This window comes from Anomaloglossus baeobatrachus, chromosome 2, assembly GCF_048569485.1.
Source record: "Anomaloglossus baeobatrachus isolate aAnoBae1 chromosome 2, aAnoBae1.hap1, whole genome shotgun sequence".
Classification (NCBI taxonomy): Eukaryota; Metazoa; Chordata; class Amphibia; order Anura; family Aromobatidae; genus Anomaloglossus; species Anomaloglossus baeobatrachus.
This window is the reverse complement of record NC_134354.1, coordinates 20,850,860-20,878,136: the sequence shown is the minus strand read 5'-3', so window position 1 is coordinate 20,878,136 and position 27,277 is coordinate 20,850,860. Positions and strand designations below refer to the sequence as shown.

At 43.2% G+C, this 27,277-nt stretch overlaps 1 protein-coding gene across 3 annotated transcripts in view; it reads left to right on the top strand.

Annotated features, from left to right (window-relative positions):
• The window catches only part of LOC142290860 (beta-1,4-galactosyltransferase 4-like), a 107,510-nt gene that overhangs the window by 8,710 nt on the left and 71,523 nt on the right, over positions 1-27,277 (top strand). Inside the window, exons 1-2 of one of the 3 annotated variants that reach the window (XM_075334905.1) lie at positions 5,598-5,636; positions 17,706-17,749. The exons of 1 other annotated variant lie outside the window; for it this stretch is intronic. The gene's annotated coding sequence lies outside the window, so the exon portion shown is untranslated. Of the gene's footprint in view, positions 1-5,597; positions 5,637-17,705; positions 17,750-27,277 lie in introns of those variants that run through there. One more of the 3 variants, XM_075334904.1, reaches the window with a different exon arrangement.

Here is a 27,277-nt window from a genome sequence, read left to right as displayed (position 1 = left end):
CACCTCTTGGGTCCCTCCACTGGCCGTCCATTTCACATATTTCCGCTGTCGTATATCGCATCTCCTGCCCTTTACTACAGGCCAGGACTTATACATGTGCCGTGACCTTATAGAGGCACAGTGGCCTCCGAGGCTTGAGTTTGGCTTGAAGACCTGGTCTATAGTGAAGAGGCCAGGAACCGTGGCGTGCAACTGTGTAAAGAAGAGGACTGGATGACAAAGGATGGAGAGATGAGCAATGAGGTGAGTGTGGGTAAAAAAAACCCCAAAAACGAAATCTCCACTATCCCGCTGCAACGCTGCCCGCCATCTGGTCCTCTTCTTTCCTCCGTGCAAGACACACTTAGTCCCTACACCGATGACCTTCTCCTCTACCTGCTGACGTGTTCCCACCGGCAGAGCTGAATGTGACTGATGAGTACGGCCTTTCCCCAGGTCTTAGTTTACCTGGGTTAGGTCTATATGGTACGAGCTCTTAAACCATTCCAACTACCTAAGAAAGATAAATGTTACTGTCAACGGACTTTATAGGTTTCCTACCCTATAGGCACAATCTGTAATCTCAGTTTCTGAATGCTGCTCCCGCCCTATTAGATATTCCCATTGGTTCAGGAGATGTTGGAGCCCCCCAAACAGTTGGACGCCTCTCCTACTTGCATGCTCCTCGACTGGTTGAAAGCATTAGGCCCTGTGCGCACTAGAAAATGGAATGTTCTTAAGAAAATTCCGCAGGCACTGAAAGATTTCCGCACCCGTGGAAAAAAACGCCAAAAAACCCACACCGAAATCCGCATGCGTTTTGGTGCGGTTTTTCCGCAGGTTGGTACATGTGTTTTAATGCATTCAATGCAATAAAGCACATTGAAAAAAGAAAAAAAAAAGTAATTTCCTTCTGAGATAGATAGATAATGGATAGATAGATAAATACCGTAGATAGAGGGATAGATAGATAGAGGGATAGATAGATAGAGGGATAGATAGATAGATAGAGGGATAGATAGATAGAGGGATAGATAGATAGATAGAGGGATAGGTAGATAGATAGAGGGATAGATAGATAGATAGAGGGATAGATAGATAGATAGATAGATAGAGGGATAGATAGATAGATAGAGGGATAGATAGATAGAGGGATAGATAGAGGGATAGATAGATAGAGGGATAGATAGATAGATAGATAGATAGAGGGATAGATAGATAGATAGAGGGATAGATAGATAGATAGATAGAGGGATAGATAGATAGATAGAGGGATAGATAGATAGATAGATAGAGGGATAGATAGATAGATAGATAGAGGGATAGATAGATAGATAGATAGATAGATGGATGGATAGATAGAGGGATAGATAGATGGATGGATGGATAGATAGAGGGATAATGGATAGATAGATAATAGATAGATAAATAATCAATTGATAGATAATAGATTAGATAGATAGTGGACAGATCAATCAATAGATAGAGTCCCTGTGAGCACATACTGTAGTTCTCCCGAGCAATAGTGTGTTCACATTATTGACCGTGAGAAATGACCTGTGGTTACTTCTGCTGTCTCGTTGCGAGGCTGCATTCAGTACAGTGTGTCAGACGCGGCTGGATGCAAGCGTCGTGGGACCTTGGTGGATTACGCTGGAGCTGTGTGTTGGGAGGGGTCAATAAACGGGTGAAAGAGGGGCTTTTTTGTGTTTTATTTAAAATAAAGGATTTTTTCAGTGTGTGTGTTTATTCACTTTACTTACGGGTTAATCATCAACGCTGTCTCATAGATGCTGCCATGATTAAGCCTGGACTTAGTGGCAGCGATCCGCTGCCATTAACTCATTATTACCCTGATTGCCACCGCATCACGGCAATCGGGAAGAGTCGGGGACACTCCAGGACTGTCGCATAAAGGATGCAACAGTCCCAGGGCAGCTGCGGACTGATATTCTCGGCTGCGGGGGGGAAGGGGGGGCATTAACCCTGGTCCTCGCCCTCCCCAACCTGAGAATAACGGGCCGCTGCTGTGTGCTTACCTGGCTGGACCGTAAAAATACAGCGGAGCCCACGTTTTTTTTGTGTGATCTGTGTGTGCTTACTCTCTGCTCCGCTTCCTCTTCCTGTCATAATGACATCACTTCCCTGCAAACCGCAGGCAGTGATGAGCATTGTGTCCCGAAAAACGCAAAATACCGGAGGGAATAACGATGGAAAATGCAATGAACCGCACAGAATTTGCTGCCTGCGTTATTCCCTGCGGGATTTCACAATTACATTGCAGTCAATGGAGTGAAATCCCGCAGCGACGTGCGGAAAAGAAGTGACATGCAATTGTTTTTGCTGCGGAAATCCCGCAGCAAAACATGCAGCTGTCAAAATACGCTTAGTGCGCACAGCATTTTTTTTTTCTCCATAGGATTTGCTGGTGAATCACTGCAGAGATGTTATGAACATTTTCTGCAGAGAAACAAGCAGCAAAACCGCAGGAAATCCGCGGCAAAATCCGGTAAGTGCGCACAGGGCCTTATGCCGTCCCACGTGCAGAAGAGGTGGGACTGGGAGGTAGAAGTAGGTCCAATGTCTGAGGAGTAATGAGAATTTGCTTTTGAGACCCCAAAGTTGGCCTCCCCTACTAGACTATAACTACTATAATACTGCTCCCTATATACAAGAATATAACTACTATAATACTGCCCCTATGTACAAGAATATAACTACTATAATACTGCCCCTATGTACAAGAATATAACTACTATAATACTGCTCCTATGTACAGGAATATAACTACTAAAATACTGCTCCTATGTACAAGAATATAACTACTATAATACTGCCCCTATATACAAGAATATAACTACTATAATACTGCTCCTATGTACAAGAATATAACTACTATAATACTGCCCCTATGTACAAGAATATAACTACTATAATACTGCCCCTATGTACAAGAATATAACTACTATAATACTGCTCCTATGTACAAGAATATAACTACTATAATACTGCCCCTATGTACAAGAATATAACTACTATAATACTGCCCCCTATGTACAAGAATATAACTACTATAATACTGCCCCTATGTACAAGAATATAACTACTATAATACTGCCCCTATGTACAAGAATATAACTACTATAATACTGCCCCCTATGTACAAGAATATAACTACTATAATACTGCCCCTATGTACAAGAATATAACTACTATAATACTGCCCCTATGTACAAGAATATAACTACTATAATACTGCTCCTATGTACAAGAATATAACTACTATAATACTGCTCCTATGTACAAGAATATAACTACTATAATACTGCCCCTATGTACAAGAATATAACTACTATAATACTGCCCCCTATGTACAAGAATATAACTACTATAATACTGCCCCTATATACAAGAATATAACTACTATAATACTGCTCCTATGTACAAGAATATAACTACTATAATACTGCCCCTATGTACAAGAATATAACTACTATAATACTGCCCCTATGTACAAGAATATAACTACTATAATACTGCTCCTATGTACAAGAATATAACTACTATAATACTGCCCCTATGTACAAGAATATAACTACTATAATACTGCCCCTATGTACAAGAATATAACTACTATAATACTGCCCCCTATGTACAAGAATATAACTACTATAATACTGCCCCTATGTACAAGAATATAACTACTATAATACTGCCCCTATGTACAAGAATATAACTACTATAATACTGCTCCTATGTACAAGAATATAACTACTATAATACTGCTCCTATGTACAAGAATATAACTACTATAATACTGCCCCCTATGTACAAGAATATAACTACTATAATACTGCCCCTATCTACAAGAATATAACTACTATAATACTGCTCCTATGTACAAGAATATAACTACTATAATACTGCCCCTATGTACAAGAATATAACTACTATAATACTGCCCCTATGTACAAGAATATAACTACTATAATACTGCTCCTATGTACAAGAATATAACTACTATAATACTGCTCCTATGTACAAGAATATAACTACTATAATACTGCCCCTATGTACAAGAATATAACTACTATAATACTGCCCCTATGTACAAGAATATAACTACTATAATACTGCTCCTATGTACAAGAATATAACTACTATAATACTGCCCCCTATGTACAAGAATATAACTACTATAATACTGCCCCTATCTACAAGAATATAACTACTATAATACTGCTCCTATGTACAAGAATATAACTACTATAATACTGCCCCTATGTACAAGAATATAACTACTATAATACTGCCCCTATGTACAAGAATATAACTACTATAATACTGCTCCTATGTACAAGAATATAACTACTATAATACTGCTCCTATGTACAAGAATATAACTACTATAATACTGCCCCTATGTACAAGAATATAACTACTATAATACTGCCCCTATGTACAAGAATATAACTACTATAATACTGCCCCTATGTACAAGAATATAACTACTATAATACTGCTCCTATGTACAAGAATATAACTACTATAATACTGCTCCTATGTACAAGAATATAACTACTATAATACTGCCCCTATGTACAAGAATATAACTACTATAATACTGCTCCTATGTACAAGAATATAACTACTATAATACTGCCCCTATGTACAAGAATATAACTACTATAATACTGCCCCCTATGTACAAGAATATAACTACTATAATACTGCCCCTATGTACAAGAATATAACTACTATAATACTGCCCCCTATGTACAAGAATATAACTACTATAATACTGCCCCTATGTACAAGAATATAACTACTATAATACTGCCCCCTATGTACAAGAATATAACTACTATAATACTGCCCCTATGTACAAGAATATAACTACTATAATACTGCCCCCTATGTACAAGAATATAACTACTATAATACTGCTCCTATGTACAAGGATATAACTACTATAATACTGCTCCTATGTACAAGAATATAACTACTATAATACTGCCCCTATGTACAAGAATATAACTACTATAATACTGCCCCTATGTACAAGAATATAACTACTATAATACTGCCCCTATGTACAAGAATATAACTACTATAATACTGCCCCTATGTACAAGAATATAACTACTATAATACTGCCCCTATGTACAAGAATATAACTACTATAATACTGCCCCTATGTACAAGGATATAACTACTATAATACTGGAAGAAACAGACAAATATCCAGTGTTAAAAATTGAGATGCTTAAAAGCACGTTACCATTATGGTTACACCCTCCTAAGAAGAATCCGCTGTCCTGGAATCTGCAGATGAAGCAGATAAATGCCTACATAAATTACCATAGTACATACAACATTTGGATACTAATTAATTAATCAGTAGATACAATTCTCATTCCTTTGCAGTGATAAGTTCATTCTTGGTGCACACAGTTCTAGATACACGGGTGGACACAGAGGGAAGATTTATATTCCTGAAAATTAATGTTAACTCATCCATCTTTACCATTGTCAATTGGTATCTACCGAATAGAGATCCGGCGACGACCTGCTCCTCTCTCCTGTCATCACTGGATGAATTCGCAGAAGGGATCGTGATCGTGGGCAGGGATTTAAACTTCACTTTGGACCCTAAGGTAGACACAACGTCGGGACATAACTTTCTCTCAATAAGGAAACCAATGAAGGTTAAATGTTGTATACAGGAACTCAGATTAGTGGATGCATGGAGAACACTACACCCAGTAGACCGTGACTACACATATTTTTCCCCGGCTCACTCTTCGTACAGCCGCATAGACCTATTCCTTGTAAGTCAGAAGGCCCTGACATGGCAGATACAGGCCTCTATAGGCAGTATCTCTTGGTCAGATCATGCCCCCATATTTTTGAGCCTCACTATGCCGGATGGGCCTGGGAGGCCATGGTCTTGGCGGTTGAATGATAGTCTGCTGAGGGACCAGGGATGCTTGAAAGACCTGCAGAACACAATAGATGAATTCTTGGAGATACACTCAGGAGACACTACTTCCCTACCTGTTCAATGGGAGAGACTAAAGTGTGTGTTGAGAGGGATTCTGATCAAACATGGGGCTAGGATTAAGAGGGAGAGAGCCCAAACTATTCTGTCTCTACTTCAGAATATTTCAGACCTAGAGAAGATCCATAAGCAGACATTATCCCCGGTGACACTGACAGAGCTAGTTAAAAACAGAGAGGAACTTAAATCCATTCTGGACCGACAATACGAGCGCCACAGGAATAGACTAAAAAGATTTATGTATGAATATGCGGACAAATGTGGCAGACCACTAGCTAGGTTATTACATCCGAGGGGGGACCCCAGTCACATCCCTACGATCAAAAAATCGGACGGCCTTTTGACTCAGAACCCAATCCACATAGCGGAGCAGTTTCAAAAATATTATAGTGACCTTTACAACATAAGGGGCAAATTTGGGGATATGCCACAAGAAGCTTTGGAGACTAAAATAAATGATTACATACTTAAAACAGCCCTGCCGACTATACCCAATACTGAGGTTGAAAACCTAGAAGCAGACTTTACAGAGACAGAAGTGGCATCTATTATCAGGGATTCTCCCTCAGGCAAAAGCCCAGGTCCGGATGGGTTTACCCCCAAGTTCTATAAAATTTTTCAGACTCAGTTATCCCCGTTCATGACCAAAGTATTTAACTCCATATCTGAAAACTCCCAGTGGGTAGCGCAGTCTCTTGAAGCACACATATGTGTTATCCCCAAACCGGGAAAGAACCACTTGCTGGTTACAAATTACAGACCCATCTCACTGATTAATTTAGATTTGAAATTTTTCTCTAAAGCACTTGCCAACAGACTTGCCCTGTCCCTGCCTGGGATAATACATACAGACCAGGTGGGATTTGTAAAAGGCCGGGAGGCACGGGACAACACCAACAAATTGTTCCTCCTGATGGCTCGGTCGAGGGCTCAGTCTCCCCCCATGTGTTTACTTTCAGTGGACGCGGAGAAGGCCTTCGACTGGGTCAGTTGGAGCTTTATGATGGCAGCCTTGAGACAGGTGGGTTTGGGTCAGAAATTTTTGGGTAGAATTGCGTCCCTGTATACGAGACCCTCAGCAAAAGTGAGGACAAATGGGTTTCTATCATCATCCTTTCTGGTCCACAATGGAACGAGACAGGGATGTCCACTGTCGCCCCTCTTATACGTCATAGTCATGGAGCACCTTGCGGTCGTCCTGAGAAACAACACAAGCATCCACGGGATAGAGGCGGGTGGGGAAAACCGTAAGCTGGCTCTATTCGCGGATGACCTTCTCATGTTCATTTCCCAACCACACATATCCTTCCCGTCCTTGCTTAAGGAGTTTGAAGAGTTTGGCAACTTAAGCAACTTCAAAGTAAATTTTTCCAAATCAGAGGCCATGAACGTGACTTTATCGGCAGAAGACCTTGCGAGAGTATCACAAAACTTCCCTTTTAAGTGGCAACCGTCAGTTTTAAAATATCTGGGAGTTATGGTACCTAGGGATCCAGCAAAAATTGTACATCACAATTTTTTCCCCTTATTAGAAAGGACAATCAGGGACTTAAAGAAATATGACAAAAAGAGATTGACGTGGTTTGGGCGTATAAACGCGATAAAAATGGATGTGTTACCGAGGTTCCTGTTCCTGTTTCAGACAATACCCATACAGCTACCGCTAAGTTACTTCTCCAAGATCCGGACAGCCTTGTCTGGGTTTGTCTGGGGGAACAGGAGACCCCGAACAGGAATTAAAACTCTGACCAGACACAAAAGTGACGGGGATGCGGGGCTCCCAAATTTTCAGTTATATTACAAGGCAGCTATCCTAGCGAGATTACTGGACTGGCATTTTCATGGTAATTCGAAACAATGGGTGGTGATTGAACAGGATGTGCTGGGAACTCCCTTACATTTACTTCCATGGTTAGAGAAAGAAAGTAGGATCCAGATAGCGAAAGGAATGGAGTTCACGCGGACAGCGATGGGGATGTGGGATGGAGAGATAAAAAAGGGATCTCTCTCTCAGGAGCAGGGACCACTTACCCCCGTATTCGGTAATAAGAAGTTCCCCCCAGGACTCCACTCCCATAGATTCGGGGGATTTACTCGGGCGGATGATACTCGTTTTTGTCACGTGCTCCAGGGACACACTATACCAACTTATACTTCCATGCAGGCCACAGGGAGAGAGATTTCCTGGATGGAATATATGCAGTTGAAATCTTTCCTCTCGTCCCAGGACAGGGAGAGAAGGATGAGGACACCCCCTACTCCTTTTGAGAAAATATTTTTACAGGGGTCATCACCTGGACATGGCATCTCACTCATTTATAAAATGCTGAACCAGAGAAATAGGGTGGATAAACCTCACTTTGTCTGTAGGTGGGGAGAGGAACTGGGAGAGGATATTCCGGAGGACGATTGGAGCAGAGCGTACCTGTGGACCCACAAGCTTTCCTTGGCGTGCGCCGCTCAAGAGAAAAGTTATAAAATTCTCACAAGGTGGTACCATTACCCGACTAAATTACATGCTATATTTCCCTCTGCGTCTGATGTGTGCTTTAGGTGTGGCACAGACACAGGTACAATGCTACACATATGGTGGAGCTGTACTAAGCTGCAACCCTTTTGGGACTCAGTGTTCTACCTGTACAAAAAGATGAGCGGAGGTGAAATAGAAAAGTCCCCCCAGGTTGCTCTTCTTTCTATGCTCCCAGGAGCTATTAAAACACAAAAAGGGACATGTTGCGATTTTGCCTGGTGGCTGCCCGTATGATTATCCCACGATTTTGGAAACAGACTAGATGCCCTACGGTGCTGGATTGGTTGGAGGAGATGACAAACCTCCAGAGAATGGAGGAGCTGACAGCAGAACTAAATGGGAACACAGAACAATTTACTACAGTTTGGAGACCATGGATTATGTTCATGGAGTCCCCAGAGTTTGTGGAGAGTTTGGCGAGCTTTTTGAACTGAGAAACGGTGGGGAGTCTCTTCCCCTCCCCCCTTTTTTCTTTTCTTTTCTTGCCTTCCCCCCTCTCCCCCCTTCTCTCTAATTTCCTCTTCTTTATGCTTGTATCTTTCCTCTTCTTTCTTTCTTTTCTGAACATTAATCTGCATTTTTCTAGTTTCATTTTTTATATGAAAAGATTTATCAATAATTCATAAGACAATAGACACACAAGGAGAATGAGTATATTAGGATACGGGAAGTCAAAAGAAGTGGGAATTCTGACCTATAATTTATAAGTGGTTGTATGGTAATAGCACAAAGATAATTTGAAGAATTCCAAGAAATTTAGTAATGTAACAATTTCTGGATGTTATCCCGGCATTGAGAAAATGATGTTTATGTATTGTAATTGCACAAATGATATGTTTGTATGTTGACAACAGTTTCATCAATAAAACAGATTTGAAATAAGTTCATTCTTGGAGGGTATTGACGCCTTTGGCCCTCGAGTGTTTAATAAATTGATCTTCCAGGTCTCTGTGTTATAAAGTTTCGGTTTGATGTCTCCTCCACGGAAGGGAAATGTCACCTTTTCTTCACCTATTGCTTCCAATCTGGAAACATTTCCATTGTGGCGTTGAATCAAATGTTTAGAAATCTCTAAAATCCTCTGCATTACATTGTTGGCACCTGATGCAAGTTTGTAAGGGACCGACTGTCCATCCGACATACTGGAGGTCACACGCCGGACATCTAAGAAGATCAATGACGCTGCTTGTGTTGCAATTGAGATATGTATTGATGTTACGAGGTTTCTTTGTCACAGATTAATTAACGACTTTAGCGACCCTGGACGTACCGGTACTTCCTATTTGGCTGCAACTTCTCAACCTTGTACATACCGGTATGTCCTGGTGATCACGGGGGTACATCAGTTGTGCCCAGCGCGATTGTAACCGGGGACTCGGCTTTCCTAACAGCCGACCCCAGTTCTCACAGCCAGGGATGGTCGCTATGCCGTCCCTGGCTGTTTAGCCCGCTTAAATGCCATAATTGATATCGATTGCAGTATTTAGAGGTCTAGGGGAGGGATCGCGCTCCCTGTCGCTCTCCAATCGATGCCCCCAGGAAGTGACCATGACAAGTTCTGGGTCATCAAACTACGGAAAGCGTCTGGGATCATGCAATGAGCATGATCCCAGATGCTTCTATCACTGTAAACCTGACAGTATAATGTAATGCAGTGCTGGTGCATTGAAATACATTATATGAACGATCAGATCAATAAAAAGGAATGTCCAATATAGGGAGTGGTAAAAAAGTTTTTTTAAAAAGTGGAAAAAAAATATTTATTTTTTTTCAATCTTCACAAAAAACAAAAATTCGAATAAATTTGCATATTTATATAAGAAAATCATAAATAAAGTACACATATTTATCGCCGCATCTGTAAAACCCGATCTATAAAAGTGTCAGACTAGTTAGCCCTTCAGTGAATACCAAGAAAACCCCCAAAACATATCTTTTCATCATACAGAAGACAGTAAAAGTGGAATAAAACGCGATCAAAAATAGATATATAAATAGAAATGGTACCATTGTAAACGTCATCTTATTCTGCAAAAAAAGGCGACCTTACACCTCCATCAGCAAAAAATAAAAAAAACTATAGCTATCAGAATACAGCAATGCAAAATATTATAAAATCTATAAACTAGTTTTTATGGTGTAAAAGCAGCAAAACATAAAAAAACAAACCTATATAAATGTGGTATCGCTGTAATCGTACTCACCTGAAGAATAAAACCGTGTTATCACTTTTACGGCACGGTACGTGGCGTTAAAAAAAAAAAAACAACCTATGCCTGAGTTGCTGTTTCTTTTTGATTCTGGCTCACAAATACCGGAATAGAAAGCGATCAAAAAATATTATGTGGCCCAAAATAGTACAATAAAACCTCCAACTCATCCCACAAAACAACAAGCCCTCACATGGCTCTGTCATCAGAAAAATAAAAAAAAAGTATAGCCTTAAAAATTCTGTGATGGAAAAAGCCTTTCTTTTGTAAAAAAAACAACCTTTTTTTATTGTGATAGTCACCAACCCCCCCTTCCTATATAAGTCTGGTATCTCAGTAATCGTAATGACCAGAGGACTAAAGCCGCCAAATCACTTATACCTAGAAAGAAGGGAAAAACGGGTTTTAGCCGCGCTAAAAAATATAAAAACGGGCTTTCTTTTACATGGTCTCTCCAAACACTGTGTTCTACAGCATAACAAAAATTCAGATTTTAAGATTACACCGATTGAACAAATTGACCCTATTGTACACAATAGGGCTGAAACCCTCAGCAGGAAAGAGACTTTCTGGATATATAAATTGAATACCCTTAAACCCTTTGGCTTAAATGAAGTCTCTGATTTATTTTATTAACCTGTTTCTATGCTAATTTATTGTTTTTACGCTTATATGTTCGGGTTCATTGTTTATATCTGTTTTTTATCCTTGCAAATTTTTATAATCACAGTGCTTTTATGTTTTATTATAAGCCCCAGCAGCCCTTGCAGTGTATGCCACCCTAAGGTGCTTTTATGGCCCATTTTTTAATGGTGTATGAGCTCTTATTGCCAATAGAGAAAAACATTTAATGAAAAAACCCTTTTTTTGTGTCATTGGCACGTTTTTATATGATATTATTAGTTTCATTTTTATCCAGCGTGTTTCCATCCTTTTTTAAATAAGTAATTTATTATAAATAAATAAATAATAATCGATAATTCCTTTTTTAAGAATAATAATAAATATCGATAATTCCTTTCTAAAAATATTCTACTATATTAGATCATCTTTTTTTTAGTACTATTCAAGTTTTTATATCAAATACATCTCTGTTAAACAACCCCTTTTTAGTGTGATTTTAAAATTCAGTATAAGTTTCTTTCCCTTCTTATAGATATTCAATAACCATCCCAACATATTTTTATTAGTGTAATCACTAGTTCCGAATATTCCTTATTTCTGCACAACACACTTTTATATGTGTATCTATCCACCACTCTGTTTTCACTGAACATTTTTTTCTCCGCGGTCTGACCTCTCGTTACCCCAGCTGGGTTATACTTGTTCTGTGCGCCTGCGCAGTCCTTCTTTTTCCCACGGTCTGAACTCTTTTCACCCCGTCAACCCTGGCACTTGCTTCTTTATTTGTTATATGCGATTCCTTTTCATCTCATGTTTAATTCCTCTACACCAGCTCTTCTTGATTCATTCAACTTGTTCACTTTGTTTTTCACTTATGAAATCTTATATTTTTTTCATTTAGACAAGTTAATACTTAAAATTAATCATAATATGTTCACACCAGCACCAATCACACTGATGCGCCCACCTAGATTTTTATATTTATATTTATCAAATGTTCATGGATTTTTGCGGAATTCTGCTCTCAAAGACAGATCCTTTTGAGTCACTGAATAATACTCTATCCCCATTTCCACCAGGTTCATCAGATGGATTTGGAGTAATGGTGTGGTGGTTAACCCCTGTGCATACTAGCATCTGCTCACAGGTTCGCCTTCTTCCAACCCCCCTTTTTTTATCTCTTTTTATTCAAATTATGTCTATAACTTCATAATTTCATATATGTTGATAATGAATCACAAAAAAGATTTTTTTGCCAAAACTTATTTTTATTTGTATTTCATGATGGTTGTTTGTGCTTCTACAATGTTTGATGTATCAGAATGTGAACTTTTTTCTTCTCTTCCTTTGTACGTTCTCCACGTGTCTATGAGTCATTGCCCTGCAATCGAGTGGGTGGATGACGTCATGGCTGTCAACGTGGCAGCTTGTACCCTCCTTTAAAGCATTAGGCTGTAGACATGTGTATGATTTCTTTTTTCCCTGAGGAAGGAGACGGTCCTTGTCTCTGAAACGCGTTGGAATGCTGAAATAAAAAAGAAACTTCTTTATATATCCTGCATCAATGGTTTTTTAGCGCGGCTAAAACCCGTTTTCCCCTTCTTTCTATATACATTTTTGCCATGCACGGGGCCGCTGCTTTAAACCACGTTGACACTCACATGCGATCTAAGGAGTTGTGACTGGCACAACCATATCAGGTGAGTGTACCTTTTCCTTTTTATTATTCAAGTTATATCGGGTAAGACCCTATTTGCGCCTTTTGTCTCCCCACCTCCAGCACTTATAAATCACTTATACCGCAAGGTGAATGGCGTAAAAAATAAATAAATAAAGAAGCCCAATTCTTCACCTGCTGTTGATTTGTTCATTCTCCCTCTAAAGATCACAGTACAGCGCGGCTCACATTTATCCTGTGCTCTACGCTGAGCACTTACACTGTTGATTACTTGTAAATCTCTGAAAAATGTGATTAAGACAAAATTTTCAACTGAAAATTCACTGTAATGAGGCAGAGGGAGTCGTTTTGACCTCACGTCTGGCCTGTGGTTTGGCGGTGTCCATCTTTTTATGGGGATAATAGAAGTAATTCAGCTTGTCTGTGGCAGCAACTGGCTTGATAACTACGCAGTTAGCATTCAAAACGCGTTACCGATTCCTGGGCTCCCTGGCTCTACATACTATGGTGTTATGTATTGGAAAAATACCTGGTTTTAACAGAATAAAATTTGAAATAATTGTTGAACCATATTTCGGAAGCTGTTTCCATCTTTTTATGCCTCTTTTTAGATGTGCACAAAAGTGTGGTCAGCAACACTTTTGTTCATCTTTGAAAAGATGGACGCTGAACCGAGGCCAAACGGAGTCCGGAGTGTCATGACTCTCTTGGCTCTGCTTGTGCAGAGGCACTGTATGTATTTATTTTTCTTCTGTCGGTTTCGTACGGTTAGGTCATGTGGGAGGAGTCTATTCTGTCTAGCCTCATTTCGGGGGTCATGTTGGTTTTTATTGTTGTTCCTCTCTGAACGCTGCCAGTAATAGTTCCAAGTATCCACTCTCCCCATGACCTCCGTTCCGTCCAGTCTTGTCTTACTTCCCTGTCTCTGTACCCGCTCTCACTTTGACCTCCGTTCCGTCCATTCTTGTCTTACTTCGCTGTCTCTGTACCCGCTCTCCCCCTGACCTCTGTTCCGTCCATCCTTGTCTTACTTCGCTGTCTCTGTACCCGCTCTCCCCATGACCTCCGTTCCGTCCATCCTTGTCTTACTTCGCTGTCTCTGTACCCGCTCTCCCCCTGACCTCCGTTCCGTCCAGCCTTGTCTTACTTCCCTGTCTCTGTAGCCGCTCTCACCCTGACCTTCGTTCTGTCCAGCCTGGTCTTACTTCCCTGTCTCTGTACCAGCTCTCCCCCTGACCTCCGTTCCATCCAGCCTTGTCTTACTTCCCTGTCTCTGTACCTGCTCTTCCCCTGACCTCCGTTCCGTCCAGCCTGGTCTTACTTCCCTGTCTCTGTACCAGCTCTCCCCCTGACCTCCGTTCTGTCCAGTCTTGTCTTACTTCCCTGTCTCTGTACCCGCTCTCCCCCTTACCTTCGTTCCATCCAGCCTTGTCTTACTTCCCTATCTCTGTAGCCGCTCTCCCCCTGACCTCCGTTCTGTCCAGTCTTGTCTGACTTTCCCAGTCTCCATACCCACTCTCCGCTTGTAATCCCCTCTCCCCCTCTCTGCTCCCTGCTCCATACTTGTCAGCTCGGCTTCTGACCTCAGTGTGTACTCTGACTTTGGCTCTGCTTCTCTCTGGCTCCTGATGTGACCTCCTGGCTTTCTGACCTTCTGTTCTCACCTGACTCCGGCTTTGCTTGCTTCTCTGTTCAGACGTGACTTCCTGGTACCGACCTTAGGCTTACTGGCCACTCTCTTGCATCCCCACATTGGTGCTGTTGACCTCTAGTGGGTTTACACTAGACTGTAATCAGGAGCACTCCATCATCCCGGAGTTCCTGCACCCCTTAGTGGTAGCATCACATGGAGTAACTCTGCTGCCTTTTTAGTGAATGGATCCATCGAAATGATATGATATGAATTTGAGGTTTACCTACCACATTGGAGGTAAAAAAATTAAGTTCTTGGCTGTTACAGTCAGTATGGATCCTATTCTAGGTATTCTCCTGTCTCCCAAAGGAAAGTTACAGCAATCAATTCCACCATCACGTGAAATCATGGTATCCCAAATATATATTAAAAAAATATCCCTGTAGGCGCAAACTTTATAGATACAGAAGGAATTCTTCTACAAATAAATCCTTCAACAAAGAGAGACAAGCTGTTAGAAGCATAAAATCAGTCTCCAATCACGCGGCTGTCCGAACTGGATGCTAAACAGAGCGGATGAAATAATCAAGGGTATTGATCGCGATTCAACGCTGGAGGACAGCAAAGATTAAATCTGTATAAATGATGATAAATCTCAAAACAACACGGTTCCATTTGTAACTATGTTTAGCCCCCCATTTAATGCGATTACAAACATATCATATACTATCAATGCATACATCAATTGCAAAACAAGCAACGTCATCGACCTTCTTAGATGTCCGGAGTGTGACCTCCAGTATGTAGGATGGATTACATTTCATTATGTAGGATGGATTACATTTCATTATGTAGGATGGACTACATTTCAGTATGTAGGATGGACTACATTTCAGTATGTAGGATGGACTACATTTCAGTATGTAGGATGGACTACATTTCAGTATGTAGGATGGACAACATTTCAGTATGTAGGATGGACAACATTTCAGTATGTAGGATGGACTACATTTCAGTATGTAGGATGGCCTACATTTCAGTATGTAAGATGGCCTACATTTCAGTATGTAGGATGGACTACATTTCAGTATGTAGGATGGACTACGTTTCAGTATGTAGAGGATTTCAGCGATTTCTAAACATTTTATTCAACGCCATAATGGAAATGTTTCCACATTGGAAGCAATAGGTGTAGAAAAGATGACATTTCCCATCCATGGAAGAGACATCAAACCGAAACTTTATAACAGGGAGAACTGGTAGATCAATTTATTAAAGGGAATGTGTCACCAGTTTTTTCCCTATTTCAGTATGTAGGATGGACTACATTATAGTATGTAGGATGGAGTACATTATAGTATGTAGGATGGACTACATTTCAGTATGTAGGATGGACTACATTTCAGTATGTAGGATGGCCTACATTTCAGTATGTAGGATGGACTACATTATAGTATGTAGGATGGACTACGTTTCAGTATGTAGAGGATTTCAGCGATTTCTAAACATTTCATTCAACGCCATAATGGAAATGTTTCCACATTGGAAGCAATAGGTGTAGAAAAGATGACATTTCCCATCCATGGAAGAGACATCAAACCGAAACTTTATAACAGGGAGAACTGGTAGATCAATTTATTAAAGGGAATGTGTCACCAGTTTTTTCCCTATTTCAGTATGTAGGATGGACTACATTATAGTATGTAGGATGGAGTACATTATAGTATGTAGGATGGACTACATTTCAGTATGTAGGATGGACTACATTTCAGTATGTAGGATGGCCTACATTTCAGTATGTAGGATGGACTACATTATAGTATGTAGGATGGACTACGTTTCAGTATGTAGAGGATTTCAGCGATTTCTAAACATTTCATTCAACGCCATAATGGAAATGTTTCCACATTGGAAGCAATAGGTGTAGAAAAGATGACATTTCCCATCCATGGGAGAGACATCAAACCGAAACTTTATAACAGGGAGAACTGGTAGATCAATTTATTAAAGGGAATGTGTCACCAGTTTTTTCCCTATTAAACTAAAAATATCCCCTTCTGCAGCTCCTGGGCTGCATTCTAGGAAGGTGCACGTCGTTGCTGGCCCCCCTTACAGACCCCTAAAAGAACTTTATAAAATCTTACCGTTTCCTATGCAAATGAGTTTGGTTGGCTAGATGGGCGGGCTCTAATTCGGCTCCTGTCCCCCCCTCCTGCCGCTGTTCGCCATCCTCGAGTCATGATTTACATGGATGACGACGCCCCCGTCATCATTCACGCTGTTGGAGTCTCGCGCATGCGCATTTCGCTGTGCCCTATCGCGGGGCTGAGCATAAAGTTTCCCTCGCGAGAGCGCCGGTGATGTAGTTGCGCAGGCGCGAGATTATGGTCGGGTATGAGGATGACACTGGTGAGGTCATGCACAGCGCCGATCATAATCTCGCGCCTGCGCATTTAGCTCACCGGCGCGAGCAGGGCAGCTGTTTTCTGCTCTGCCCGTAATATGGCAGAGCAAACTGCGCCTGCGCGAGCTGACAGAACGGCACAGGCACGAGATTTGAAAATGTGACGAGGATGATGACGGAGGCGTCAGCACGTCAATGAAGAAAGGAGGACAGCGATCAGCGGCAGGATGGGGGGGGAGCAGGAGCCGAAAAAGAGGATGCCCATCTGGCCAACACAGGTAATTAGCATACGTAATGGCCAAATTTTATAAAGTTATTTTTGGAGTCTGGAAGGGGAGTCAGGGCCAAGGTGCACCTTCATAGAACGCAGCTCCGGAGCTGCAGAAGGGGAGACTTTTAGTTTAATAGGGAAAAATCTGGTGACAGGTTCCCTTTAAACACTCAAGGGCCCATAGACGTCAATAATGTAGGAATTAATGTATCACTGTGAGTGAATTTGAATTGTATCTACTGATTAATTAATTAGTATCCAAATGTTGTGTGTATTATGGTAATTTATGTAGGCATTTATCTGCTTCATCCACAGTTTCCAGGAAAGCGGATTCTTCTTTGGAGGGCGTAACCAACATGGTAACATGCTTTTAAGCAACTCAGTTGGTAACACTGATATTTAATGACTAAAGCTCTTATACCGAAATGTGTCTGTCTGTAATCTTTATGAAGGTCTGACAATTATAATTTCAAGCAATGGAATGAAAACTATAATACTGCTCCTATGTACAAGAATATACCGTAACTACTATAATACTGCCCCTATGTACAAGAATATAACTACTATAATACTGCCCCTATGTACAAGAATATAACTACTATAATACTGCTCCTATGTACAAGAATATAACTACTATAATACTGCTCCTATGTACAAGAATATAACTACTATAATACTGCCCCTATGTACAAGAATATAACTACTATAATACTGCCCCTATATACAAGAATATAACTACTATAATACTGCTCCTATGTACAAGAATATAATGACTATAATACTGCCCCTATGTACAAGAATATAACTACTATAATACTGCCCCTATGTACAAGAATATACCGTAACTACTATAATACTGCCCCTATGTACAAGAATATAACTACTATAATACTGCCCCTATGTACAAGAATATAACTACTATAATACTGCTCCTATGTACAAGAATATAACTACTATAATACTGCTCCTATGTACAAGAATATAATGACTATAATACTGCCCCTATGTACAAGAATATAACTACTATAATACTGCCCCTATGTACAAGAATATAACTACTATAATACTGCTCCTATGTACAAGAATATAACTACTATAATACTGCTCCTATGTACAAGAATATAATGACTATAATACTGCCCCTATGTACAAGAATATAACTACTATAATACTGCCCCTATGTACAAGAATATAACTACTATAATACTGCCCCCTATGTACAAGAATATAACTACTATAATACTGCCCCTATGTACAAGAATATAACTACTATAATTCTGCCCTCTATGTACAAGAATATAATTACTATAATACTGCCCCCTATGTACAAGAATATAACTACTATAATACTGCCCCTATGTACAAGAATATAACTACTATAATACTGCTCCTATGTACAATAATATAGCTACTATAATACTGCTCCTATGTACAGGAATATAACTACTATAATACTGCTCCTATGTACAAGAATATAACTACTATAATACTGCCCCTATGTACCAGAATATAACTACTATAATACTGCTCCTATGTACAAGAATATAACTACTATAATACTGCTCCTATGTACATGAATATAACTACTATAATACTGCCCCTATGTACAAGAATATAACTACTATAATACTGCTCCTATGTACAAGAATATAACTACTATAATACTGCCCCCTATGTACAAGAATATAACTACTATAATACTACCCCTATGTACAAGAATATACCGTAACTACTATAATACTGCCCCTATGTACAAGAATATAACTACTATAATACTGCCCCTATGTACAAGAATACTACCCCTATGTACAAGAATATACCGTAACTACTATAATACTGCCCCTATGTACAAGAATATAACTACTATAATACTGCTCCTATGTACAAGAATATAACTACTATAATACTGCTCCTATGTACAAGAATATAACTACTATAATACTGCTCCTATGTACATGAATATAACTACTATAATACTGCCCCTATGTACAAGAATATAACTACTATAATACTGCTCCTATGTACAAGAATATAACTACTATAATACTACCCCTATGTACAAGAATACACCGTAACTACTATAATACTGCCCCTATGTACAAGAATATAACTACTATAATACTGCCCCTATGTACAAGAATATAACTACTATAATACTACCCCTATGTACAAGAATATACCGTAACTACTATAATACTGCCCCTATGTACAAGAATATAACTACTATAATACTGCCCCTATGTACAAGAATATAACTACTATAATACTGCCCCCTATGTACAAGAATATACCGTAACTATAATACTGCCCCTATGTACAAGAATATAACTACTATAATACTGCCCTCTATGTACAAAAATATAATTACTATAATACTGCCCCTATGTACAAGAATATAACTACTATAATACTGCCCCTATGTACAAGAATATAACTACTATAATACTGCTCCTATGTACAGGAATATAACTACTATAATACTGCCCCCTATGTACAAGAATATAACTACTATAATACTGCCCCTATGTACAAGAATATAACTACTATAATACTGCCCCTATGTACAAGAATATAACTACTATAATACTGCCCCTATGTACAAGAATATAACTACTATAATACTGCCCCTATGTACAAGAATATAACTACTATAATACTGCTCCTATGTACAAGAATATAACTACTATAATACTGCTCATATGTACAAGAATATAACTACTATAATACTGCCCCTATGTACAGGAATATAACTACTATAATACTGCTCCTATGTACAAGAATATAACTACTATAATACTGCCCTGATTCTTTTGCTGAGACACATTCCTCTGGTGCTCCAGTTGTGGAGGATATATTTCAGATAAGGAAGGACAGATCTTCCTCTCAATACTGTATCCCCTGAGGCAGATTCTGGGACGAGCCTGAGAAGCAGACCCTGCATTTGTTTATTCACTGCTGCTGGATCCTATGGACGGATGTCACACAGAGTTATGCACCAACTTCGCCAACTGTCATGGTAGCGTCGGGCTCTGTTCACATTGCAGATTTTACCACTCCGCCCCTATGGTTTCTCTGGTGTCTGGGATCAACACAGGCAGAATCAGGCATCGGCCTGATGTGTGCTGTTTCAAAAAAAGGCTAGCCAGAATTAATCTCTGCTAATTTGCTTGTTAGGCTCCTGTGATCACATGTGGTGGGGAAGCCAATCACATCTGCTCCCCTTTTATTTGTGCTGGATGAAATCTTCTACCCATGCCAGCTATAGGTTATTCTGTGTTGGTCTTTGAGCTTTGGTGTCCCAGACTTTCTGATGAAAGTCTTGCTTTTGCTTGGAGTGGTTGTGGAGTTTACCCCTGTTGTTTTGTTGCTTCCTTCCTGCTCTTGTTTTTCATCCTAATCTTTTATTGTCTTATATCTCTGTGTGTGTGCTTGATGAGTGACAGAGTTGTAGTTTCCCCTATCTATGTATTTCTGTGGTTTTCAACACACTCCTGTCCCTGGGGAGAGGAGGAGAGGGAATAAATCAGGACTGGTGAGCAGCAGGGCCAGGAAGGAGACTCAGACCTCTCCACCATTAGGAGTATCCTTACGAATAGTGATATCATAGGGTCTCCTAGTTTAAGGATGAGCTTACGAGCCTCGGTTCCTCCATTATCCCTTAGTTATCATGACAACAGAAAGACAGAGTTCATGTTTAAGAGATCTTATATATGAACGTAGCCACACTGTTGCTACTCCCTACATTTTTTTTTCAAGTCCCCCCTGACGGGTTATTCTGATGAGCCAAATTAATCTATTTGTATCTGTAAAGATTTCATGACCAAACAGATTTTGCCTTTATATGACATGGAGAATGAGTCTTTCCACAGCCAAAACCAGGAGTCCATTGGTAAAAAGAGATTTTCAGAAAGGAAATAATAATAATAATAATAATATTTATTCATTTATATAGCGCTATTAATTCCGTAGCGCTTTACATACATTGGCAACACTGTCCCCATTGGGGCTCGCAATCTAAATTCCCTATCAGTATGTTTTTGGAGTGTGGGAGGAAACCCACGCAAACACGGGGAGAACATACAAACTCCTTGCAGATGGTGTCCTTAGTGGGACTAGAACCCAGGACCCCAGCGCTGCAAGACTGCAGTGCTAACCACTGAGCCACCGTGCCGTAATCTTGCTACTATAATCCCGCAGCCTAAAGAGCGTCAACCTAGACCGTTCAGATGCCATTTTTCACATTCTCTGGAAGACACAACATTTCTTTGTCGCTCCATTGGGAGACCCAGACAATTGGGTGTATAGGCTATGCCTCCGGAGGCCGCACAAAGTATTACACTAAAAGTGTAAAGCCCCTCCCCTTCTGCCTATACACCCCCCGTGCTCCCATGGGCTCCTCAGTTTTTTTGCTTTGTGCGAAGGAGGCAGACATGCACAGCACAGCTCCACAGATTGGTCAGCAGCAGCTGCTGACTATGTCGGATGGAAGAAAAGTGGGCCCATATAGGGCCCCCAGCATGCTCCCTTCTCACCCCACTCTTGTCGGCGGTGTTGTTAAGGTTGAGGTATCCATTGCGGGTACGGAGGCTGGAGCCCACATGCTGTTTTCCTTCCCCATCCCCCTTAGGGCTCTGGGTGAAGTGGGATCCTATCGGTCTCCAGGCACTGAGACCGTGCTCCATCCACAACTCCTGGGAGCCTGCTGGATAGGAGCTGAGTATCGTTCAGGGACATGGCCCTGCTACTTGGAGGTACTCTGTGTCCCTGTGGGGACCGCGCACAGCAGCACTCCAGCATTGCTGGGTGTGCTAGTGCACCGGGGACCGCGGCGCTGACCGGGTTAATGTGCCATTACACACTCAGCGTCGCTGAGTGTGTTTATGTAGGGGGACTACCGCACTACCGCCGCCGCCATGTTTTAACACTGCGGCGCGGCTGGGACTTGTAGTGCGCCGGGGACTTCCGCGCGGCCGCGCTTTTATGGCAGCCGCGCTTATTACTTGAGTCCCCGGCTTGTACGGCCTAGTGTTTCCTCCTCCCGCCCACAGCCCTGACAGGCAGGGGTAGGGCGGGACGCTGTACAGACGTGCAGCAGTGAGGGCTGGAGCATGCTTTGCATACTCCACCCCCCTCACTGTGCACTGTGAGGCACCAGTTCCCGCACTTTCTGGGTCACGCCCACGGCTCCCTCATCTCCTCAGGACGCCGGCAGCCATTCCTGTCAGCTCCTCGGACACTGCAGAGGGGGACAAATTCTGGGAGACCCAGGCAGGGATTATGGTGGCCTCACAACCGCTTTAATCGGGTGGTAAGCAGCACCTGTGGTGCTAGCCCCATTGTGCAGAAGTGTAATTATATGTTTATGGTATATATTTTACACTGTATAGTGCACAGTTGATTCTGGCTATATACCCTATTGTGTTACTCAGGGAAGACATAGCATAGCGCCCACAAAAGGCAGGGGTGCCAAAACACAGGCTTACTATGCTGCCTGCGCCGCATGTACGACGACGCTACCGGCAGGTTCCACTGACCCTCACTGTGTGCACTGCTCGGCCCCTGCTGCACTTACTCAGCCGGAGCCTCTGCTAGGGGGGGCCCAGGGGGCTCCACCTGCTGACACTGTCCAGGTGACAGGGACGGAGTTTGCAGTCTTTAAGGATAAACTCTCTGAGACTATGGCTAAGATACTAGAAGCCTTGCAGTACAGGCCGGTATCTCAGCACAGGGACTCTGTTGAATCTTTGTTCCCTGGCCCCCCTCAGTTGGACCAACAATGTCCCCCCGGGGATTCTCATAGAAACCTGGTTGAGGGCTCTGACACAGACCCCAGTCCCAGACCGACTAAGCGAGCTCGCTTGGCAATTCCCTCGACATCATCATATTGTTCAGGGTCTCAGCGGGGGGAATCTCTGGTTGATGACGCGGAGGTAGCTGATCAGGATTCTGATCCTGAGGCCGCTCTCAATCTTGATACTCCTGACGGGGACGCAATAGTGAACGATCTTATTGCGTCCATCAATAAAATGTTGGATATTTCTCCCTCAGCTCCTCCGGTGGAGGAGTCAGCTTCTCAGCAGGAGAAATTCCGTTTCAGGTTTCCCAAGCGTACACCGAGTATGTTTCTGGACCACTCTGATTTCAGAGAGGCAGTCCAGAATCACCATGATTGTCCAGATAAGCGTTTTTCTAAGCGCCTTAAGGATACACGTTATCCCTTTCCCCCTGACGTGGTCAAAGGTTGGACTCAGTGTCCCAAGGTGGATCCTCCAATCTCCAGACTGGCGGCTAGATCCATACTTGCAGTTGAAGATGGGGCTTCACTCAAAGATGCCACTGACAGACAGATGGAGCTCTGGTTGAAATCCATCTATGAAGCTATCGGCGCTTCTTTTGCCCAGCATTCGCAGCCGTATGGGCGCTACAAGCTATATCAGCAGGTCAAGCGCAAATTGACGCAGCCACACGCACTTCCGCGCCGCAGGTGGCGTCCATAACCGCTCAGACGTCAGCAATGGCGTTTTACGCTATTAATGCTGTCCTGGACTCTGCGAGCCGTACGGCGGTTGCATCCGCCAATTCGGTGGTACTCCGCAGGGCCTTGTGGCTACGGGAATGGAAGGCAGATTCTGCTTCCAAAAAGCGCTTAACTAGTTTGCCAATTTCGGGCGACCGATTGTTTGGCGAGCGTTTGGATGAAATCATCAAACAATCCAAGGGAAAGGATACATCCTTACCCCAGCCCAAACCGAACATACCCCAACAGAGGAGGGGGCAGTCGAGGTTTCGGTCCTTTCGGGGCGCGGGCAGGTCCCAATTCTCCTCGTCCAAAAGGCCTCAGAAAAATCAAAGGAACTCTGATTCATGGCGGTCTAAGTCACGTCCAAAAAAGACCACAGGAGGTGCCGCTACCAAAGCGGCTTCCTCATGACTTTCGGCCTCCGCAATCTGCATCCTCGGTCGGTGGCAGGCTCTCCCGCTTTTGCGACACCTGGCTGCCACGGGTAAAAGACCGCTGGGTGAGAGACATTCTGTCTCACGGTTACAAGATAGAGTTCACCTCTCGTCCCGCGAATCGATTCTTCAGGTCATCCCCGCCTCCCGAGCGAGCCGAGGCTCTTCTGCAGGCGCTGGGCACTCTGAAGGCAGAAGGAGTGGTGGTCCCTGTTCCTCTTCAGCAACAGGGTCACGGTTGTTACTCCAACCTGTTTGTGGTCCCAAAGAAGGACGGGTCTTTCCGTCCTGTCCTGGACCTGAAACTGCTCAACAAACACGTAAAGACCAGGTGGTTCCGGATGGAATCCCTCCGCTCCGTCATCGCCTCAATGTCCCAGGGAGATTTCCTTGCATCGATCGATATCAAAGATGCTTATCTCCACGTACCGATTGCTCCAGAGCACCAGCGCTTCTTGCGCTTCGCCATAGGAGACGAACACCTGCAGTTCGTGGCACTGCCGTTCGGCCTGGCAACAGCCCCACGGGTTTTCACCAAGGTTATGGCTACTGTAGTAGCGGTCCTCCACTCTCAGGGTCACTCGGTGATCCCGTACTTGGACGATCTGTTGATCAAGGCACCCTCTCTAGAGGCATGCCAACACAGCCTCGACGCTACTCTGGAGACTCTCCAGAGTTTCGGGTGGATCATCAATTTTCCAAAGTCAAATCTGACACCGGCCCAATCGCTGACATATCTTGGCATGGAGTTTCATACCCTCTCAGCGATAGTGAAGCTTCCGCTGATCAAGCAGCAGTCGCTACAGAAGGGGGTACAATCTCTCCTTCAAGGTCAGGCACAACCCTTGAGGCGCCTCATGCACTTCCTGGGGAAGATGGTGGCAGCAATGGAGGCAGTCCCTTTCGCGCAGTTTCACCTGCGTCCTCTTCAATGGGACATCCTTCGCAAATGGGACAGGAAGCCGACGTCCCTCGACAGGAACGTCTCTCTCTCTCAGGCGACAAAAGCTTCCCTTCGGTGGTGGCTTCTTCCCACTTCATTATCGAAGGGGAAATCCTTCCTACCCCCATCCTGGGAGGTGGTCACGACGGACGCGAGTCTGTCAGGGTGGGGAGCGGTTTTTCTCCACCACAGGGCTCAGGGTACGTGGACCCGGCAAGAGTCCTCACTTCAGATCAATGTCCTGGAAATACGGGCAGTGTACCTTGCCCTGAAAGCGTTCCAGCAGTGGCTGGAATGCAAGCAGATCCGAATTCAGTCGGACAATTCCACAGCGGTGGCATACATCAACCACCAAGGCGGCACACGCAGTCGGCAAGCCTTCCAGGAAGTCCGGCGGATCTTGATGTGGGTGGAAGCCACGGCCTCCACCATCTCTGCAGTTCACATCCCGGGCGTGGAAAACTGGGAAGCAGATTATCTCAGTCGCCAGGGCATGGACGCAGGGGAATGGTCCCTTCACCCGGACGTGTTTCAGGAGATCTGTTGCCGCTGGGGGGTGCCGGACGTCGACCTCATGGCGTCCCGGCACAACAACAAGGTACCGACGTTCATGGCACGGTCTCAAGATCCCAGAGCTATGGCGGCAGACGCCTTAGTTCAGGATTGGTCGCAGTTTCAGCTCCCTTATGTGTTTCCTCCGCTGGCACTGTTGCCCAGAGTGTTACGCAAGATCAGGGCCGACTGCCGCCGCGTCATCCTCGTCGCTCCAGACTGGCCGAGGAGGTCGTGGTACCCGGATCTGTGGCATCTCACGGTCGGCCAACCGTGGGCACTACCAGACCGACCAGACTTGCTGTCTCAAGGGCCGTTTTTCCATCTGAATTCTGCGGCCCTCAACCTGACTGTGTAGCCATTGAGTCCTGGATCCTAGCGTCTTCAGGATTATCTCAAGAGGTCATTGCCACTATGAGACAGGCTAAGAAACCAACGTCCGCCAAGATCTACCACAGGACGTGGAAAATTTTCCTGTCATGGTGCCCTGCTCAGGGTTTTTCTCCCTGGCCTTTTGCCTTGCCCACTTTTCTGTCCTTCCTTCAATCTGGACTTGAAAAGGGTTTGTCGCTCGGCTCCCTTAAGGCACAAGTCTCAGCGCTCTCTGTGTTTTTCCAGAAGCGCCTAGCCAGACTTCCACAGGTACGCACGTTCCTGCAGGGGGTTTGTCACATCGTTCCTCCTTACAAGCGGCCGTTAGAACCCTGGGATCTGAACAGGGTGCTGGTGGCTCTTCAGAAACCACTATTCGAGCCAATGAGGGATATTTCTCTTTCACGCCTTTCGCAGAAAGTGGTCTTCCTAGTAGCAGTCACCTCTCTTCGGAGAGTGTCTGAGCTAGCAGCGTTGTCGTGCAAAGCCCCTTTCCTGGTGTTTCACCAGGACAAGGTGGTTCTGCGTCCGGTTCCGGAATTTCTCCCCAAGGTGGTATCCCCTTTTCATCTCAATCAGGATATCTCCTTACCCTCTTTTTGTCCTCATCCAGTTCACCAATGTGAAAAGGATTTGCACTTGTTAGATCTGGTGAGAGCACTCAGACTCTACATTTCTCGTACGGCGCCCCTGCGCCGCTCGGATGCACTCTTTGTCCTTGTCGCTGGCCAGCGTAAAGGGTCACAGGCTTCCAAATCAACCCTGGCTCGGTGGATCAAGGAGCCAATTCTCGAAGCTTACCGTTCTGCTGGGCTTCCGGTTCCCGCAGGGCTGAAGGCCCATTCTACCAGAGCCGTGGGCGCGTCCTGGGCTTTGAGGCACCAGGCTACGGCTCAGCAGGTGTGTCAGGCGGCTACCTGGTCGAGCCTGCACACTTTCACGAAACACTATCAGGTGCATACCTATGCTTCGGTGGATGCCAGCCTAGGTAGACGAGTCCTTCAGGCGGCGGTTGCCCACCTGTAGGAAGGGGCCGTTTTACGGCTCCATTACGAGGTATTATTTT